Source organism: Schistocerca cancellata, chromosome 1 (assembly GCF_023864275.1).
Source record: "Schistocerca cancellata isolate TAMUIC-IGC-003103 chromosome 1, iqSchCanc2.1, whole genome shotgun sequence".
NCBI classification, from domain to species: domain Eukaryota; kingdom Metazoa; phylum Arthropoda; class Insecta; order Orthoptera; family Acrididae; genus Schistocerca; species Schistocerca cancellata.
The window spans coordinates 891653732-891671455 of record NC_064626.1 but is presented as its reverse complement, the minus strand read 5'-3'; the positions used below and the strand labels follow the sequence as shown (position 1 = coordinate 891671455).

Sequence of the window (17724 nt, the reverse complement as noted above, 5' to 3'; positions counted from 1 at the left end):
AGACAAAGAGTTTTATTAATGAAGTAGTATTGCAAGTCATCTATCAAGGAAAATGAATTCAATTTTGGTAAACATTTTTGGAATACAGTGATCAATATATTATTATATTTTAACTAAAGTACAGTCTTGATCACAACACTTAAAAACGTAGGTGACTGGTTTCGGTTATATTTATGTAACCATCTTCAGACCTGTGAATTAATTTTAGAAAATACTAGAAACCAATCTTAAAATAACATGAAAAGTGTCTAATGACGACAAATTGTAACAAGATAAAATAAAACTTATTATACCCATGGCTTCCTTGGAGGATGGTAGGCGGAGCTCTCCTCAGCTGCTACGAAGTCAACTGATGGCTGTGAGTTCTGAGCATGAGCTTAAATATGCAGGGGCTCCGCCTACTTCTCACACTACTTCACAACAGCCAATCATCGTTCATAATGTGACGCTATCGTCAAAGTATAAAAATACGAAATACACTAATAACATAAAATTGATTCATTTAAAACGTCTGAATAACAAATAGTATGTGAAGAACTAATTTGTATTTTAGATAAGAATGGTAAACTACGATGTGTAATAGCTATGCACTCTACGGGCAACCTTAATACTATCACAGTGTCAGTTAAGTCAAAGATGTAAAATTCCTTGGAATTGTGGTACATATCGATTATACCGAGTCGCCTACATCACAATTGCGTCTTGGATGCATGCTGCAGAATCGTCTTACTTTAATTGTAGTATGCATAGCAACATTCTCTATAACAGTAGGGTAGCAGCCAGGAGTATGTTCCGCATTATGTTTGTCTGAATAACTGATGAGACCGCTGATTAAATATTTATAACTCATCGATCTAATAGCTTTTATAATCAATTTCAGTTTAATAAAAATTTTATGTGTTATATAGCATATTTTTCATACATATCTTTTGCCATGGGTATAACCAATCTTATATTTTAAAACAAAAGAGTAGGTACATCTTCATTATAAAATTTCGTCAAAAAGGTCGTGAAAACATGTTTCGCGAAAATACAATAGTCCATTGAGCAGCATTGATTATTTGGTTTTCAAATCAGCATATATCTCGATTTCTTCTTAGATATTCATGTTGTTGTTGTTGTGGTCTTCAGTCCTGAGACTGGTTTGATTCAGCTCTCCATGCTACTCTATCCTGTGCAAGCTTCTTCATCTCCCAGTACCTACTGCAACCTACATCCTTCTGAATCTGCTTAGTGTATTCATCTCTTGGTCTCCCCCTACGATTTTTACCCTCCACGCTGCCCTCCAATACTAAATTGGTGATCCCCTGATGCCTCAGAACATGTCCTACCAACCGATCCCTTCTTCTGGTCAAGTTGTGTCACAAACTTCTCTTCTCCCCAATCCTATTCAATACTTCCTCATTAGTTATGTGATCTGCCCATCTAATCTTCAGCATTCTTCTGTAGCACCACATTTCGAAAGCTTCTATTCTCTTCTTGTCCAAACTATTTACCGTCCATGTTTCACTTCCATACATGGCTACACTCCATACAAATACTTTCAGAAATGACTTCCTGACACTTAAATCTATACTCGATGTTAACAAATTTCTCTTCTTCAGGAACGCTTTCCTTTCCATTGGCAGTCTACATTTTATATCCTCTCTACTTCGACCATCATCAGTTATTTTGCTCCCCAAATAGCAAAACTCCTTTACTACTTTAAGTGTCTCATTTCCTAATCTAATACCCTCAGCATCACCCAACTTAATTCGACTACATTCCATTATCCTCGTTTTGCTTTTGTTGATGTTCATCTTATATCCTCCTTTCAAGACACTGTCCATTCCGTTCAACTGCTCTTCCAGGTCCTTTGCTGTCTCTGACAGAATTACAATGTCATCAGCAAACCTCAAGGTTTTTATTTCTTCTCCATGGATTTTAATACCTACTCCGAATTTTTCTTTTGTTTCCTTTACTGCTTGCTCAATATACAGATTGAATAACATCGGGGAGAGGCTACAGCCCTGTCTTACTCCCTTCCCAACCACTGCTTCTCTTTCATGTCCCTCGACTCTTATAACTGCCATCTGGTTTCTGTACATATTGTAAATAGCCTTTCGCTCCCTGTATTTTACCCCTGCCACCTTTAGAATATGAAAGAGAGTATTCCAGTCAACATTGTCAAAAGCTTTCTCTAAGTCTACAAATGCTAGAAACGTAGGTTTGCCTTTCCTTAATCTTTCTTCTAAGGTAAGTCGTAAGGTCAGTATTGCCTCACGCGTTCCAGTATTTCTACGGAACCCAAACTGATCTTCCCCGAGGTCGGCTTCTACTAGTTTTTCCATTCGTCTGTAAAGAATTCGTGTTAGTATTTTGCAGCTGTGGCTTATTAAACTGATTGTTCGGTAATTTTCACATCTGTCAACACCTGCTTTCTTTGGGATTGGAATTATTATATTCTTCTTGAAGTCTGAGGGTATTTCGCCTGTTTCATACATCTTGCTCACCAGATGGTAGAGTTTTGTCAGGACTGGCTCTCCCAAGGCCGTCAGTAGTTCCAATGGAATGTTGTCTACTCCGGGGGCCTTGTTTCGACTCAGGTCTTTCAGTGCTCTGTCAAACTCTTCACGCAGTATCGTATCTCCCATTTCATCTTCATCTACATCCTCTTCCATTTCCATAATATTGTCCTCAAGTACATCGCCCTTGTATAGACCCTCTATATATTCCTTCCACCTTTCTGCTTTCCCTTCCTTGCTTAGAACTGGGTTTCCATCTAAGCTCTTGATGTTCATACAAGTGGTTCTCTTTTCTCCAAAGGTCTCTTTAATTTTCCAGTAGGCAGTATCTATCTTACCCCTAGTGAGATAAGCCTCTACATCCTTACATTTGTTCTCTAACCATCCCTGCTTAGCCATTTTGCACTTCCTGTCGATCTCATTTTTGAGACGTTTGTATTCCTTTTTGCCTGCTTCATTAACTGCATTTTTATATTTAAGATATTCATATGTAAAGGTTTACATTTAAGATATTTATATGTAAACCTTTATTTGCATAATGAATGACTTGTAGATTCTGTTCTACTGTCCCCTCAGCATGATTATTGAATTTTATGTGGTGGCCTATGTTATTGAGAGATAAGTTTTGTGATAAAGGCTGAACTTTAGTTAAAATATAAAATGAATTCAGCTTCGAAAGAGAACAGTCATTTTTCTATAACGGAAGTATTACAAGAAATAATTACAGCGAATGAAGTTCTGTAAGAGGCGATAGAGCTTATTGAGGGAAACTGTTGGGACCTGTAATGGCGAATGTTAGCTTTGGGTATACATTCTGGAAGTGCCAGAAAGTTTTCTTGTGGCTAATAGTCAAGTCTCAGCACCGAGTATTATATCACACTTCAAAGTATAGAGATGCAATGAGGTTGGCAAAACCAATAGTGTAACAGTCGAAATTAATGTAACTTGTCGTAACGTGCAAATAATATGATCAGTACCAAAGCAAGATTGAAACATATAATATACCTGTTGACCTGCAAACAGGATATTTTCGGAAGCACTGCAGGAACAAATAAATATGAAGATGCAAACAACTTTCTGGAGAGAGCAAAATCTGCTCAGGGATGTTGTGAATAACAATTAAAAACATTCATTAGCCTTACAAATTATCACAAATTTGTAACAGTTAAAAAGTCAAGAATGATAAACAAGTCGCATAGCTGTATGGAGATGCTTTAGTCACAAGTATCGGTTTCGCGTCAGTAAAGACGTATCATTCTAGACCCTCCAGTTCCATACTAGAGTATTATTTTGTGGATATTTCCCATGTACTGATTTCAGCTAATAATAGGCATTTTATCTCTATAGACAGTAGCGTCTCATTCATTATTTGTTTTTTCCCCGCTTTTCCGTAGGCATGTCTCTTTCTGTAGTCATGCTTTGTACATTTTGAGAAGCATCTTTGGGTGGCCCCAATTTTTTTTTGACAATCCACCAACGTGATTTGACTCCTTACGCGGATAACGTTGACAATGCTGAGACTCCGTAATTGCCCATCTACATTATGAAAGTATAACCACTGTGAGTATTTGTCATTGCTTTTCTTTGAATGTCAACTCTATGATTCTGTATTTCTACCATTTTAAAAATACCAAATAAACTTGAAGGTACGTCCATACTGACGTGAAACTGGTAATTTTGGATAAAGCACCTTCATACGGCTAAGCGGCTTTTGGATACACCTGATCATTCTCGACATTTTAAATGATCTAATTTTTATGGTAATTTGAATGGTTATTGAGCTTTGAGTGCATTTTTATGTTTATTGTTATTAAATACGTAAAGACAAGAAGACTAAAACAAAGTGAAGAACGTTTCGTTCTTAACGAGAACCATAAATTATTTGACGCAGCAAACATTGTTAACTGTTTTATACATTGGTTTTCATATAACTGAAAATATCATGGTGCCAGGTTCGTATATATTAGTACACGGCTTGAAGGGGTTGAACTTTTCATTGCCAGGATATGAGTGCAGATTCATTTCGTGCAGGCAAAAGTTATACAGGAACGATGGGGAAACTTCGATGTGGTTCCTAGTAGCTTATAATCATGTCAAATGTGTTTGTGACCACACAGACGTTGAAACCAAACCTAAGAAATAGTTCTACGGATGATGTTATGTCATTTTATTTAAAAAAAAAAATGTTTCAAATGGCTCTGCGCACTACGGGACTTATCATCTATGGTCATCAGTCCCCTAGAACTTAGAACTACTGAAACTTAACTAACGTAAGGACATCACACAACACCCAGTCATCACGAGGCAGAGAATATTCCAGACCCCACCGGGAATCGAACCCGGGAACCCGGGCGCGGGAAGCGAGAACGCTACCGCACGACCACGAGCTACGGGCTGTCATTTTATTAGTTTTTTGTACAGTACTAGTACTGAATACCTGAGCGCTAAATAACATCTACCACTACGGACACTGGAGAGCATATTTTCAACATAATGCAACTAAATAGTGAATCATAAAACAAACGAAATTCCTAACGAGCGTTCATTTTACGCAGTGACTAAAGGACACACTCACGGGAAATCAACATCGTATAAAATGGAAGTTACCGATACGAGTCGTTAATTACATTTCTATGAGGATAATTTGGGGGAAGTGCGTGGCACATTGGTGGCAGCGCCCGTAATCGCGAGTCGCAGCCGGTCGGGATCGGCCGGGGTCGGCGCGGCGCGGCGCCTGTGTTTTGTACGGTTCGTTTGCAAACGTGCGGCCAGTGCGACCCGCGTAATTGGCACAGATTAGCGTCTGCTCGTTAGGGGGAGCACCGGGGACAGGGCCGGGTCCTGGACGGCTGTGCTAATGAGCGATGCGACGGCTGATGCCCGCCGCGGCTAATGAAGTCCGCAGCGCCAGCCGTGGGAGGTCTGGTGTGAGGACGTTTCTGCTCGGCTGACGGCAGACGCGGCGCTGACAGATGGCGGGCAGCCGCTGTAGCCTTTGATCACACCACCAGACGTGACTTGCTACGTATCGATTCCCTTCCAGTTATGCCGGCCGGTGTGGCCGAGCGGTTCCAGGCGCTTCAGCCTGGAACCGAGCGACTGCTACGGTCGCAGGTTCGAATCCTGCCTCGGGCATGGTTGTGTGTGATGTCCTTAGGTTAGTTAGGTTTAAGTAGTTCTGTCCTAGGGGACTGATGACCTCAGATGTTAAGTCCCATAGCGCTCAGAGCCATTTGAACCTTCCAGTTATGAGGTAGCGCTGTGAAAGTTCACAATCCCTTTGGTTCCAGCTGTGAGCGGTACATATTCTCTCTGCTGCATTCTGCGAGCGAGATACAGCCGAAAGTGAAAAATCACTAGCTATTTTGATTGTCAGGGGCCCTTAGAGCCTCGGAAGTGCAGTACTCGCTTCGGTGGTACATATACTAAAATTGGAACGATACAGAGAAGATTAGCATGGCCCCTGCGCAAGGATGACACGCAAAGGCCGGCCGCGGTAGTCTAGCGGTTCAGGCGCTCAGTCCGGAACCGCGGGATTGCTACGGTCGCAGGTTCGAATCCTGCCTCGGGCATGGATGTGTGTGATGTCCTTAGGTTAGTTAGGTTTAAGTAGTTCTAAGTTCTAGGGGACTGATAACCACAGATGTTAAGTCCCATAGTGCTCAGAACCTCGGAAGTGCGCCTCTCCCACTTCAACAAGTTCATGTCTATTACAAAATTAGCGACATTTACCGGCTTCGCACAGGTGGCATTATGTATCTACAACCAATTTAACTGGCGTAGTGCAATTTTTTTGAAGCGCCACGTACATTTAAGTGTCAAAAATGGCTCAAATGGCTCTAAGCACTATGGGACTTAACATCTGAGGTCATCGCTCCTCTAGACTTGGAACTACGTAAACCCAACTAAGCTAAGGACATCAAACACATCCATACCCGAGGCAGGATTCGAACCTGCAACCGTAGTAGCAACTTGGTTCCTGACTGAAGGGCCTAGAACCGTTTAAGTGTCAGGAAGTATTTTCTGAAAGTATTTGTATGGAGTGTAGTCAAGTATGGAGGCGAAACATGAACGACAAATAGGTTAGACAAGAAGGGAAGAGGCTCTTGAAATGTGATGCTACAGAAGAATGCTGAAGATTAGATGGATACATCACGTAACTAATGAGGAGGTACCGAAAAGAATTGGGGAGAAGAGGAATTTGCGGCACAACCTAACTAGAAGAAGGGATCGGTTGGTAGGACACATGCTGAGGCTTCAGGGGGTCACCAATTTAGTATCGGAGGGCAGCGTGGAGGGTGAAAACTGTAGAGGGAGACGAAGAGATAATTAAACAAAGCAGATTCAGTAGGTGGCAGTAGGTAAGTGGGGGTTGAAGAAGCTTCCACAGGACAGAGTAGCATGGAGAGCTGCATCAAACCGGTCTTAGGACTGATAACCACAATAACAATAACGAAAAAATCTGGTGAAGAACACTCGGAAAGTGACTAGCATTACTATCACATATACTGAAGCGCTAGAGAAATAGGCATGCGTGTTCAAATACAGAGATACGTAAACAGCAGAAATGGCGCTGCGGTCGGCAACACCTTATATAAGACAACAAGCGTCTGGCCCAATTGTTAGATCGGTTACTGCTGCTACAATGAAAAGTTATCAAGATTTAAGTGAGTTTGAACGTGGTGTTATACTCGGTGCACGTGCCATGAGACACAGCATCTCCGAAGTAACAATGAAGCGGGGATTTTCCCCTACGACCTTTCCACGAGCGTACCGTGAATATCAGGAATCCGATAAAACATCAAATCTCCCCGACGTCGCTGCGGCCGAAAAAAGATCCTGCAAGAACGGGACCATCGACAACTGAAGAGAATTGTTCAGCGTGGCTGAACTGCAACTCTTCCACAGATTGCTGCAGATTTCAATGCTGGGCCATCAACAGGTGTCAGCGTGCGAATAATTCAATTGAATATCATCCACATGGGCTTTCGAAGCCTAAGACCCACTCGTGTGCCCTTTATGACGGCACGACGCATAGCTTTACGCCTCGTCGGGGATCGTCAACAACGATATTGTACTGTTGGTGATTAGAAACATGTTGTCTGGTCAGACGACTCTCGTTTCAAATTGTATCGAGGGGATGGACGTGCACGGGTATAGAGACAACCTCATGAATCCATGCAACCTGCATGTCACCAGGGGACTGTTCGGTGGTGTGGGGCGCGTGTTGTTCGACTGGTATGGGACCCCTGAAACATCTAGATACGACTCTGACACGTACTTAAGCATCCTGTCCGATCACCTACATCCATTCGTGACCATTATGCATTCCGACGGACGTGGACAATTCCAACAGAACAAGGCGACACTCCACACGTCCAGAATTGCTACAGAGTGGGTCCAGGAACACTCTTCGGGCCTTAAAAATTTCCGCCGGCCACCAAACGCCACAAACATCAACATTATTTGGCATATCTGGGATACCTTGCAACGTGCTGTTCAGAAGAGTTCTCCACCCCCTCGTACTCTTACGGGTTTATGGACAGCCGTGCAGGATTCATGGTGTCAGTTCCCTCCAACACTACTTCAGACATTGCTCGGGTCCATGCCACGTTGTGTTGCGGCACTTCTGCGTGCTTGCGGGGGCCCGACACGTGTACCAGTTTCTATGGCTCTTCGGTGCAATTTAGCAATGTAAGCAGCACACAGCAGGAAAGTTGTGTAGAGGCTGGAATGTTGTGTCTTCCGTGCAGAACTGGCCTTTAGAGTGACATCTCATGGCAATGATTGGGAGCACATCGTGATGTATTTAATATGTTTGCAGGTAATTTAAATATTGTACGGAAAATCATGGGTGTATGTGTGTATGAGTGATTCAGTATGGATTGGAGGCTGACTGAAGTAGCACAAATAAATGAAAAAATAAGAAATAACATTAATTATGTACATATACAGTTCTTGTTATAGTACTCCTCTTATGATCTTTATGGCGGACTTCTTCGTCGAGGCATGCAAAGAACCGAGTCCACATCCAGGTGTAATTCAAGGCACGCAGAAAGCATAAAACTACTGTGCTGCTGTAAGAACTAACAGTATGTAAACGTAGCGAAATTGCTCAAGTAGTTCTTCGAAAAAGATGATCCATAAAAATTAAAGAACCAAATATTTTGGATTCGCGTATGTTCTCTATAGGCAACCGTTCTCAAGCGGTTGTAGGTAAACTGTAGATTAAAAATATTTGGTTGTTTCAAATCCCAGAGCTCACATCACATGACGAGGCGTTTGTATTTTCGTTATTCGTTATACTTACTGGAATACTCCAAACTGATAACTCATTGCCCGTTGTTCGAAGAATTTACGGTGAATTAGAAGCGCAAATTGCCATTGCTAATGTGTGGGAAGCGGAAAGTGGCAGTCTAAAATTTGTCGTCATGTTTCGATATGCATTCCTCAACATGTCTACAGTAATATTTCTAAATCTTGTGTATTCATCCACAAGAAATTTCTGAAGACCTTCAAGAAGATCATGTCCATGTCTTCACGATCGTTAAAAGTGCTAAATCTCATTCTCTCCTGTTGGGGAATCGTATATTAACCTCTTAAATAATTTGAAAGTGTCAAACAAATAATATCTTTCGCTCCACCATTCAGAGAGTCATGCTCGTATCCATGTTTGACTGGAGAAAAGCAGAAAGCTGAAAGTTGAGTCACATGCTGCGCTGCTTTAACACTTTCTTTACATCAACGAAGAAAACCTGCGTCCCATGCTTGGTTTTACTTTACGGATAAAGAACTGAAAACTAAGCTTTTGCATTCGCATGTTTCTTTCGATATGCAGTTGTTCTAAAATGATTGCAATCAGTCGCATGTCACTTAAGAGACTTGCACATCCCTAGCTGGTAACCCAACGGGAAAAAGGAGAGCTGCAGTGTAACGTGGAATCCGATCCAAGCTTGGTTTGTGGCGAATTTCCACAGCATTGAGATGTGAATGTTAGGTTAAAAATGCTTTTTGAACTCCCAAGGCACTGCTCTTCTGTCGAATTATGGCATCTGTTCGCTACATGACAATGGTAACACTTTCACTGCTTAACTGTAATTGATATAATTAAAGTTTCTTTGAAGCGTCTGAGTCTAATTTTTATCTATGACAATGATAGAAACTGAAGAAATGAATTAAAATCTGTGCTACAGCCAGGACTTGTACCTAGGTCTCCTTGCTTACTAGGCAGGTAAGCTAGCTATTTCATCACTATGACAATATAGTCAATAATTCTTTATGGACTATCTTAATGCTACGCCATCCCTAACACAAACTTCAGTTCATATCTTGAGCTTATTTTCCCCAGAGTTGGACATAATGGGGAAATCCTGCCTGTATCTCAGGTGTAGGTGACCTGCAGACCTAATATAATTAAATTTTCCTTGAGATGTTTGCGTCTCATCTTTATCTATGATAGTGGTGGAATCTGAAGAAATGAATTAACGTTAGTGCCACGGACAGGACTTCAAGCCTGGTCTGCTTGTTTACTAGATGTGCGCTAACCATTACACCACCACAGTAGTATAGCTAATACAGCTTTAAGGACTACCCTAGTCCAGAGCCCTCCCTAAAACAAACTTCTGTTATATCATCAGCTTACTTTCCCCTCCTTACAGCCTCACTAACAGAGATGAGCTGAAGCTGTGAACTTAGGTTTGTGACTAGGGTAGACACATGCAGATGTGTCAGCCATACTACTGCGGTGGTGTAAAGGTTAGAACACTTTTCTAGCAAGCATGGAGAACTGGATTCAAGTGCTGGCTGTGGCACATATTACATCAATATATGTAAGTTAATAATATTGCTATTTGTGAAACAAAAACTTGAAATCGGGTACCTTTGTTAATTGTAGCAAGGTTTTGCACACGCTGCAGAAATTTTATGAGGAACATCACACCAGACAAAATAATAGTCAAGCCTCGAAAGAGCATACTGGTCACTTTTTAATATTACTGTAATGTAGAATTGGTAGCAGACGACCATGTTCACTGCTGACATACGGCATGGCAGTGAAGTGGTGTGTATGGTCCAATAGGTTGTATGGAAGCAGCACAGTATAGTGGATTGATTACAGACCTGACAGAACGGCATATACGAACGAGTTGTGTTTGGATGTGCCCATGACCACACCGTAAACTAAATCTCTCCATCTGTTCGTGTATCAGCGCTGACTGTCCAACGTGTCTATAATAGTGTTCGATTCACAGCCACATAACACGGCATAAGAACAGGTTTCCCACTATCTTAGTAACCAACGGGGATTAGAGGCGAGTGTCATGATTTCTCAGTGACGATTGGTCTCAAACTTGATAAGAGTTGCTGCCATCAGTAAATGCAGATTCAACTCAAACAGGTTCCGGGAAAACACTGCGAAGCGAAATGCGTGCGGTGCTGTCTTATACTCTGCAAAAGGCTAATGCTGCCAGAGACCCCTTAAGCTGCACATCTTCAGTTGCTAAACTGAAGAAAAACGCCACTATATGGCTCGAGGCATCTATTGGAAGATGTCGAGTACCCTGATGGCCTTGTGTGTTTATCGTGCAGTGTGTGAATATGTGGTGGGGCAGTCAAATGAAAACAGAGCAATCGCCACAACAGGACCTTGGAATGGTTCCATTGTAAAGGAATCCCGTACGCGTTGAGATATCTATCTCACTGGGAGACGAGACGATCAGTTATTGTTTCGTTGAACACCCGCACATAATCTTGCAATTCCTCGTCCGACTGAAACCGACATCCACGAATGTCTTTCGTGAGGTCACCAAAGATGAGATAATTCCACGGTGAAAGATCCAGGCTGTACAGAAGATGTTGCAGTCTATATCAATAGAATCGCTAAAGCGTAGCCGTGCCTGATTGATGTTGAGGGGCGGGCGTTATGATAGAAAGGAAAGAGGATTAGAGTTTGACGTCTTGTCGACATGTAGATCACCGGGCGAGTGTATCGTGCAACGGGATGTTTCCGTGCTACAGCATTACGACAGCCAGAGGGAAAACGGCAGTTATCAGCGGAAACATTCCACATCTCCCACGCCAATGAAATCCAAAGCTCTTCACACAAGTTCCGGCAAGGGGACGATTATCTTCTTAATGACTGAGGGGGCTTTATTCTCGTCGAGTTCCTTGAACGTGGAATCACACTGAACGCGTACGGCTATGAAGACACTTTGCAGAAGCTGGGACGCGTCATAAAGTCAAAACGCCCAGGAATGCCGTCGGATGGAACCTTTCTAATGCAGGATAATAGTTCCCTCTCCCAGTGGAATAAATGTATTAACACGTGTGGTGATTACTTCTGACTGGAACTATTCCATGATCCCATTGCGGCGGGTGTTCGGTTTTCATTTGAATGCTCCTTATAGTTTAGGCCGGAACCGTCTCTGCAATGTCTTGTGGGTGCTTTACATACCCTTATTTCGGCTCACACATTCAGGTTTCTGTGAACATGAAACATGCTGGTTATTTCAACATTTTCTGTGATCATGTTTTGTCCTTCCTTTCACACCTTCATGAATAATGTACTGCGGACACTCCAGTCTTCAAAGATAACATTAGTCGTATTCACAGGGGTGTAGGCAGTAGCTCTCACGAAATCCGGGGCATCCTGCGGCACCACCACAGGGACGCTAAATTGCCTGCTATTAATCCCACAGCAAATCTTTTGGATCTCCTGAAACAGCGGGGGGAACGAATCAAGCAACTGCCTAATGCAGTAGCTCTGCCAAAGTCAATCATTAATGACTGGCTTCAGATGAATACCACATGTGTGAAGAAGCTTGTGGACCTTGTTCCTCTCCGGACTTGGGCCATTATGACGATGCTACACGCTGACAGCGTGATGGCCGTTGTGGGAGCGGAGGGTCATTAATTTTTTGTCCACGGTGCTTACTCCTAACTTGGTTCTGTTTTTTCGATACTCAATGTGGAAAATACTTTAAAGGTTTAATGTCTCCATTGACTACTATAACTGCCCACCACCCTCACGGAAACTGTAAGGACCCTATTTCCTCAGCATCTTCAACTACACCGTCTGATCAGTTTTCGAAATTCAGCCTTCGCTGGTATCGCAAATTAGCAAAATCTTCCACGTCATGTAGGCATTACCGAGCACAGTGGTTGAAACACTGGACTTGTTCTTGGGAGAACGGTGGCTATAATGGTTATTTACCTTGCCCGGCTATCCAAAATTAGGATTTTCCCTGATTCCACTGAATTTCTTAAGGTGAATACCAGGGTGGATCTTTTCAAAGGGCAGAGCTGTTTGCCTTCCTTTCCTTCCCATATCCAAGGATGTATTTCAGTTTTTAATGGTCTCATCATTGATGAAAGATTAAAAACAAACTATCCTATGCTATCTATCAGTCCTAAAACACAATCTTGGTGCACATAACTCATGGTATACAACCCAGGGATTATCCGATGCAGGCTTATAAGAAAGCCTTTCAGTGTATACGAAATCGGGAAAAATTCTGAAGTACGTGTCACAGCAGGTGTCCCATAACGTAGGAAGCGTCTCCTGTAGCTTGTATATGACAGTCTGTATGAAGTTTTCCAATTCCATGAAAGCAATCTACACATGCTGTTAAGTCTGTTACTGAAAGGTTGAAAGATTGCAGGGCACTCTCACTTCTGATTCTGTGTTATGCCACTTCATGTTCTTAGGGAAGATGATCTTTATTGTGATTTGACTTCAAACATCATGATGAAATGGTGGGCGGTCGTTAAAGCTCTTGCTTGCGTGCTCTATTAAAGGAATAAGCGTAAGCTTTACCTGTGTTCAAAGCAGTATGGTGCCGATTTAAACGCCTGCAGTAAAAGTGCACAGCGACTCTGGGCTGAGGGAAGCTCGTTTCTTCTTGGAGCCTGGGTGGAAACATTTCCGGACGGCCAAGTTCCGCGGTCTCATTGTGCAGACGCGATGGTTGGCGCTGGTCGGTTGGCATCAGCGTCCAAATGGCTCTGAGCACTATGGGACTTAACATCTGTGGTCACCAGTCCCCTATAACTTAGAACTACTTAAACCTTACTAAACTAAGGACATCACACACATCCATGACCGAGGCAGGATTAGAACCTGCGACAGTAACGGTCACGCGGTTCCAAACTGAAGCGCCTAGAACCGCAGGGCCACACCGGCCGGCATTAGCGTCCAGGTAGACAAGCGCCGCGAAGTCGCCACTGCAATGTCCGGCACATTGTAGACCGGCAACGAAGCAGAGAATGGGCCCTTGTTAGGCAGGAAGCCAGCGAGACAACTGTGAGGTTTCTGTGAATTTCCGTGGGACAGGTCACTGGTGCCCACACGTCCAGACTCTGTTACAAAACATATTAGCGAAAGCACGAGGCTTTTAGCGAGTTTATGGCCATTCTTTGGAAACTTCGAAATGGATGCAACAGGGGAGATATCAAGCTTTTTATGGAGGGGTGTGGTTCCATCCTGGTCATGTTGTTAGCAAAAGACACGGCGTAAACGAGTGGGAAAGAGGCTGCGAAGCTGAATCGTTTTTCTCCCAATTAATTTTAAAGTCTTTGATTGGTCAAATCGGTGTATGGAGAGCAAGGGGCTCTCTCCGAGGTTCGAATGCTGTGTTCCAGCTCGTTAATGGTTTCTGCTAAAGTGGGGGAAGTCTAAGATTAAATGGGCTTTTGCTACCGAGCTGAGGAGGAAAGCGGACAGAAAGAGAAGATCTCTCTCGTACTAGCGCTTCGCTACTAAAGAACTGCAAGTCTCAACCTAAACGGTGAGACTTGTGTCCTTTGCCAGTGTGCCATTTAGAGCCTGTGCAAGTCACCTTATGAACCATCAGAGGTGCTGCTTCTAGCATCACCCACGCAACGAGTGATGCGTGAGTGTACTTATTTGTCTTGAGTCGGCCGTCTAATCATCTGACATATTCCGTCACGCATAGTTGTGGCACGGAGTGAAATTGATTTGGCAGACCACCAAACGGGTCCATCTGCACAGTGGAATCCACCGGTGTTTCAGAGGCTCATAGGGAAGTAACTGCGTTCCGAATTAACTGAACGCGAGACCGCGTACTTGCATTTTTCGGGCGCACGCCATTAATAACAGATTGCGGCCGTCCATGACTTAAGTTGCCGAACGCATCGTTGTGTGCCGCCATGACCAGCAGGAGGGTAAATTATTAGCTGCTACGGCGTAGGGCTCCAGTATGTTTCTCAGCACCCTGTTCTTTCGAACCATATTTTCCTTTGTCTGGAATAGTAGAGTGTAGATACTTGACGGTGGCGTAGTTTTTGTGCCATAACCCGGATTCACGTGTATGAAGTCAGATAAAGCGATTAGCATTCCGGGAAGTGTCGTGTGTCGATCCCAGCTGATCATTTTGTCCACCCCATGTTAGTGAAAGCGTTTGTCAAATAAAAATGTTTGTTTGACGTTTCTTTAGTCATGTTTGTTGTCTTGTGATGTTAAGAATGTATAAATCTATTGTCATTTAGATCACAACTTCTCCCTGTGTTTTGATTAACAGTACCCTGCCAGTTTTATTAAAGTCCAGATTCTAAAAGAGACTATCAAGCTTGCAAGGTCACGACTGGTCTCCCATTCTTAACATATGTCAGCAGGTATTAATTTTTAAATCATTGTATTATATAAGTTAAACAATTATAGAATAGTCCCATCGCTCATTGTTAAGTAGTAAATATAAGTAAGCAAAACTCCTGTAAAGCGGCGGTCTATGTTAAAATGGTTGGCTTCGAAACGCAAAATTGTGGTGATGTTTCTAGAATGGATTTTGTACAGCCTCAGCGAAGGACTTTCTATTGAACATGCAGAATTTCAACTGTGGTTGCTCCTTTTTAAATTTATGTGTTTCATGAAAGTTAGTTAGAGTTTTTTTTTTTTTTTTTTTTTTAAGAAAGTCATGGTTCTTCTGATTTTGGTTTGATGCGGACCGCCACGAATTCCTTTCCCGTGCCAACCTCTTCATCGTAGTGTAGCACTTGCAACCTACATCCTCAATAATTTGCTGGGTGTATTCCAATCTCTGTCTCCTCTACAGTTTTGAACTCTACAGCTCCCACTAGTACCATGGAAGTCATTCCCTCATGTCTTAACAGATGTCCAATCATCCTGTCCCTTATCATTTTCAGTGTTTTCCACATATTCCTTTCCTCTGTGATTGTGTGCAGAATCTTCTTATTCCTTACCTTATCGGTCCATCTAATTTTCAACATTCGTCTGTAGCACCACATATGAAATGCTTCGATTCTCTTCTGTTCCAATTTTCCCACAGTCCATGCTACTATAGAATGCTGTACTGCTGACATATATTCTCATAAATTTCTTCCTCAAATTAAGGGTTACTTTTGATGTTATTTGTCTTCTCTTGGCCAGGAATGCCCTCTTTGCCATTGCTAGTCTGCTTTTACCTCCTCCTTTCTCCGCCCGTCATTGGTTATTTTACTGCCTACGTAGCAGAATTCCTTAATTTAATCTACTTTGTGAACATCCATCCTCATTTTTAGTTTCCCTCTGTTCTCATTTCTGCTGTTTCACATTGCTTTCGACTTTCTTCGATTTACTCTCAATCCATATGCTGTACTCATCAGGGGCGAAAGACTGTATCCCTGTCTTACACCTTTTTTTTTAATCCGAGCACTTTGTTCTTGGTCATCCACTCTTATTATTCCCTCTTGGTTGTTGTACATGTTGTGTATGACCCATCTCTGCCTACAGCTTATCCCTACTATTTTTCAAAATTTCGAACATCTTGCACCATTGTACATTGTCGAACGCTTTTTCCAGCTCGACAAATCCTATGAACGAAGTTTTCTTTAGTCTTGCTTCCATTATTAACCGCAACAAACTGCCTATTGGCTTCTGTCTTGGGTTCTTCGGCCGACGTTCGTCTAATGATTTTTCTGACGTTTCGCCAGCACGAGTGGCTGGCCTTGTCAAAGCTTCACCCTCTATTGCCGGTGGTGAACTGGAGCCGAGCTCGCTGCCGCAGGCTGAGTGTACCTGGCGCGCCAACGTCCGAGGGCTTCTCCGCGGTCATTTCCGTGCGGTTCTCCTCTTGCTATCTGCGACAGTCGTTCGCTGCAGTACGGGAAGCCAGTATCCGTTTACCTTAAGGCTTTCCTCTTCCTTGTTGAAACTGTTAGCGTGTTTTTGTATTTCTACAGCTTCTCTCAACAAGCTCGCGTGATAGTGCTTCTCTACAGCCAGAACTTCCGTGTCGGCGAATTTTATTACGTGGTCGGTCTCATTCAGTGCGTGCTCTGCCACGGCCGATTTCTCCACCTGCCCCAACCTGCAATGTAGCTAATTCTCTTTGATCCTGGTGTTAATTGATCGTCCAGTCATTCCGACATAAACTTTTCCGCATGTGCATGGTATACGGTATATTCCCGACATTGCAAGTGGGTCTCTTTTCTCCTTCGCCGATCTAAGACACTCTTTGATCTTCCTTGTCCGTTTGAAAATCGTCTTTACGCCATGTATGAGCAATATACGGCGGATTCTCTCCGTCACTCTGGGAATGTATGGCAGAAAGGCCGTACCCGACATTTCTTTTTCTGGTTCCTTACTTCGCCGACTGTTTGGCTCTGTTACACTTCTAATATTATTTACGGAGTACCCATTGCTCCTCAGAACAGTTTCCAGGTTGAGATGTTGCGGCTCACATATTCTTCCAGCTCTCTTTTTTTTTTTTGGTCATCAGTCTACTGACTGGTTTGATGCGGCGCGCCACGAATTCCTTTCCTGTGCTAACCTCTTCATATCAGAGTAGCACTTGCAACCTACGTCCTCAATTATTTGCTTGACATATTCCAATCTCTGTCTTCCTCTACAGTTTTTGCCCTCTACAGCTCCCTCTAGTACCATGGAAGTCATTCCCTCATGTCTTAGCAGATGTCCAATCATCCTGTCCCTTCTCCTTATCAGTGTTTTCCACATATTCCTTTCCTCTCCGATTCTGCGTAGAACCTCCTCATTCCTTACCTTATCAGTCCACCTAATTCGTCTATAGCACCACATCTCAAATGCTTCGATTCTCTTCTGTTCCGGTTTTCCCTCAGTCCATGTTTCACTACCATACAATGCTGTACTCCAGACGTACATCCTCAGAAATTCCTTCCTCAAATTAAGGCCGATATTTGATATTAGTAGACTTATCTTGGCCAGAAATGCCTTTTTTGCCATAGCGAG

General features: G+C 42.9%; 1 pseudogene; it reads left to right on the top strand.

Moving 5' to 3' along the window:
* The first annotated feature begins 5905 nt into the window (after positions 1-5905).
* On the top strand, positions 5906-5989 carry LOC126097003 (U6 spliceosomal RNA; annotated as a pseudogene).
* Positions 5990-17724: the final 11735 nt, after the last annotated feature.